The sequence below is a fragment of the Salvelinus fontinalis genome, chromosome 13 (genome assembly GCF_029448725.1).
Source record: "Salvelinus fontinalis isolate EN_2023a chromosome 13, ASM2944872v1, whole genome shotgun sequence".
Taxonomy (NCBI): domain Eukaryota; kingdom Metazoa; phylum Chordata; class Actinopteri; order Salmoniformes; family Salmonidae; genus Salvelinus; species Salvelinus fontinalis.
In genome coordinates, this window is record NC_074677.1 from 13554770 (window position 1) to 13559285 (window position 4516).

A 4516-nucleotide genomic window follows, 5' to 3' on the forward strand; every position below is an offset into this window, starting at 1 on the left:
AAGAGAGACAACACAACACTAAATAAAGGGATACCTAAGACAACAACATAGCAAGGCAACAACACATGACAACACAGCATGGTAGCAACACAACATGGTAGCAGCACAAAACACAGTACAAACATTATGGGGCACAGTCAACAACACAAAGGGCAAGAAGGTAGAGACAACAATACATCACACAAAGCAGCCACAACTGTCAGTAAGAGTTGCCATGATTGAGTCTTTGAATGAAGAGATTGAGATAAAACTGTCGAGTTTGAGTATTTGTTGCAGCTCATTCCAGTCGCTAGCTGTAGCAAACTGAAAAGAGGAGCGACCCAGGGGCGTGTGTGCTTAGGGGACCTTTAACAGAATGTGACTGGCAGAACGGGTGTTGTATGTGGAGAATAAGGGCTGCAGTAGATATCTCAGATAGGGGGGAGTGAGGCCTAAGAGGGTTTTATAAATAAGCATCAACCAGTGGGTCTTGCGACGGGTATACAGAGATGACCAGTTTACATAGGAGTATAGAGTGCAGCGACGTGTCCTATAAGGAGCATTGGTGGCAAATCCGAATGGTAAAGAACGTCTAGCCGCTCGAGAGCACCCTTACCTGCCGATCTATAAATTATGTCTCCGTAATCTAGCATGGGTAGGATGGTCATCTGAATCAGGGTTAGTTTGGCAGCTGGGGTGAAATAGGAGAGATTTCGATAGAGGAAACCAAGTCTAGATTTAACTTCAGCCTGCAGCTTTGATATGTGCTGAGAGAAGGACAGTGCACCGTCTAGCCATACTCCCAAGTGACTCTCAAGCTTCCATACAGTCCCATCTCCTTCGCCTGGGTATTACCCACCCACCCAAAGCTTGTGTTCTGTATTCGCTCATGTTCCCAGCATGCCTGTAAAATCCCTTTTGCAGGATGAGACACCCCATGTCCCTGTAGGTTGACCCAATAATTCATTACCAGCTGCTGTCTCCTAATCTGCAATTGCATATCTCCCATCTCCATGTATGTGTGTTGAGAGAGCACTACAGTTATTGGCTGAGTCACGTGAACGAGAGGTGAGAGAGCAGCACGTGTGTACGTTGTGACAACTTTTTACCAGTTGTATGTAGGCTATTTAGATTGTCATTATGGAGACACCTTTTTCCAACCCCTTTTTCCATAAAGCATGATAATATGCTAGAACTGATGCACATCAAGAAAGAATGGATACAAAGCCCTGGAAAAACGACTTTGAGCGCACTAGAGCACATTACATAAATTCATTTGGAGGTGGTATAAACTGCATTCTAATATTTACTGCTTAAAGAAAACGGTATCAAGCAAAGTGTTCAGTTCTTGGGTCTCCGGGGCTGCCCGAGTGGAAATTTGAAATGGAAGTAATGGAACTCCCTCTGCATGGTTCTTTTTATGGGGAAAAGTCCTCAATGAAACTGACATTAGGCTAAATGTGGAGAATTATACATTTGCCTCTGTTGGCCATCAGGTAGCCTATTAATGTGTATGCCAAATTGTGCCTGTCCTTGTGCTTGTCTCCACCCCCCCCAGGTGTCGCCCATCTTCCCCATTATCCCCTGTGTATTTATACCTGTGTTTTCTGTCTGTCTGTTGCCAGTTCGTCTTGTTTGTTCAAGCCTACCAGCGGGTTGGCTCAGCTCTTGGGTTTCCCCTAGTCTCGCTTTTCTCGACCTCCTGGTTTTTGACCTTTGCCTGTCCTGACCCTGTACCCACCCGCCTGACCACTGTCTGTCTCTGAGCCTGCCTGCCATCCTGTACCTTTGCTCCACCTCTGGATTACCGACCTCTGCCTGACCTGACCCTGCCTGCCGTCCTGTACCTTGGCCTCTGCTCTGGATTATCGTCCCCTGCCTGCCTTGACCTGTTGTCTGCCTGCCCTGTGGTTACAATAAACATTGTTACTTCACACAGTCTGCACTTGGGTCTTACTTTGACTCCTGATAGTTAATATTTAATTCAGTGATTTAAATTATGACCCCATCCTCAGTAGCCTATTTCAGCAGGCTATTGTAGGCTTATCAGGGGCTATAGGCTACATGCCTTTAGCTAAACAAACTATGGCAAAATGTAATTACAATCACAAACCCAGATTTTAGTCTGTAGCCTACGCCTATTGACATGATAAATTAATGTCGCAAATGGGTTGTAGTCTTACCATCTGGCACATAATAACAGCACAATTGCCAGAAAATAGACCAACATTTGTTTTTTTATGTTCATCCAAGTGTTTCTTGTTCAGATATTTCGAGATCCTCAGTCCAACTTTCATCACTCAAACTCTCCTGTCAGATTTATATATAGTTATGCACATGCGCAAAGGGGATTTAAAATGTATAAACCTGGTTTGATCCCTGAATGCTGATTGGCTGAAAGCTGTGATATACTTTTTACTGTTCTAATTACAGTGGTAACCAGTTTATAATAGCAACAAGGCACCCCAGGGGTATGTTGTATTTAAGTGATAATGCCCTCGAAGCCGGTGTTTGGAGGATATATTGGCACAGGTCGGCAAACCATGCCAATATATCCTCCAAACACCGGCTTCGAGGGCAACGGGTTACCAACATATAATTATTTTTTTTTTACATATTTTAATTAAAACCTTATTTTTATTAATCTATTCATAGGCCTACTATTCATCCTTCCACAAGACATAGTCCTGAAACAAATCTAGGGTTGCTAGAGATGCGACCCAGTCGTTCAGTCTTTTTGTTCTTTATCTATGGACGTGACCCAGTCGTTTGTTTGTTTTTTCAAATTTTTCAAATTTTTAAAAACTTTATTAGAGTAATATCTAAAGTAAGTCAAGCCTTTGTTTATAGGGAAAATACAAGCAGGCTATTATATTGCGGCAAACACAACATTACAGAACAGGAACTTAATTTGGCCAAAGAAAATGGCTCAACAGAATCTCAGAAACCTTCACAAAAGTTTTGAATAGGCAATTAAAAACAAAGGCTAGTGCCTACCATACCCAACAAATGACAGCAATAGGCTAATGAAATTTATTTTACAACAGGCCTACTGATAAATCTTAAACTAAATGCAGTGACAGTTCAAACTTAATTTATCCAACAAAAATGGCTGAACAGAAGTAAACCAAAAAAATTTAGCATATTTAAAGAACTGGTTAAGATTAATAAATGCCATACTTCCGTTCAAATATTTTTTTATTGTACACACACAAGAATGGTGTATAGGTATAAAAGACAAGTATACAATTCTTAACTAAACATAAGAGAGCAGACATAAACAACAAGACCCAGAGTTCTGGGTACAAAACAAATAATACAAAACACAACATACAAAACAAGGACAGGTAGAAAGAAAGAGGGTAGATGTCACCCCCCCACTTATTCCCCCCCCCCCTTCCCTTATTCCCCCGTATTCCCCTCCTGACTGCTCGGGTGGTGGGGCCAGCACATGCTGCCCAAAGGTAGATTCAAATATTACAATTGAGAGTGCGTTAAGATGTACAAATTCACAGCGCCGACTGGTCCAAGTAAGAGAGGAAAGGCTGCCAGATTTGATCAAATGTTGATAATTTATTGTTCAGAATATATCTAATTATTTCTAAGTGTACAGTGTTTGCCAATTCGCTGAGCCATAATTTGGTAGAGGGTGCTTCCCTCCTCTTCCAAAACAACAAGATAATTTTTTTGCCGAAATGAAACTGTAAGAGATTAGTTGTTTTGGGGGGTTGGTTAATCCGTTTAGGGAATCAGACACTCCCAGGATTATCAGAAGCGGGTCTGGGTCTAATGAAGTCTACAGAACTTCAGAGAGGATCCTAACAATTCCACACCAATAACCATACAAGCTAGAGCATAGGTCAAAGCAGTGGAGTAGAGTACCCTGTGCAGCCTGACATTTATCACACATAGGGGATGTATCAGGAAATATCCTATGCAGTTTGGTTTTGGAATAGTGTAATCCGTGTAATACCTTGAATTGTATGAAACGATGTCTGGAGTTAATAGAGCATGTGTGGATATACTCCAAGCTATCTTCCCAGTCTGCCACAGAAATGTCAGTCCCTAGTTCTTCCTCCCATTTTGCCTTAATGGCATCTGTAGAAGGTGTGCTAACAGATTGAAAAGCGTCATATAGACGAGATATCAGTTTGTCTGAGGTGGGGCATATTTTTATGCATCCGTCAAACATGGAAGGTTTAGCATTCCCAAATGTTGGGAGGTGTTTTTTTTTTTTTTGATGCTATGGACTGGCCCGCCCGTTATACTGCCCTACCAAGAAAAAAGGCAGTAACTGCTCATAGCGTGGAAGTGAGAAAAATGGCTTTTATTTACCTTGGTTTCACAGTAACTTTATGCAGATACTTTTTGTACATTTCCACAAACTTCAAAGTGTTTCCTTTCAAATGGTATCAAGAATATGCATATCCTTGCTTCAGGTCCTGAGCTACAGGCAGTAGGATTTGGGTATGTCATCCCGTGAAATGAAAAAATGTTGCTAGTTTTCAGACATAGGGTTTTGAGTGGTCACCAGCCA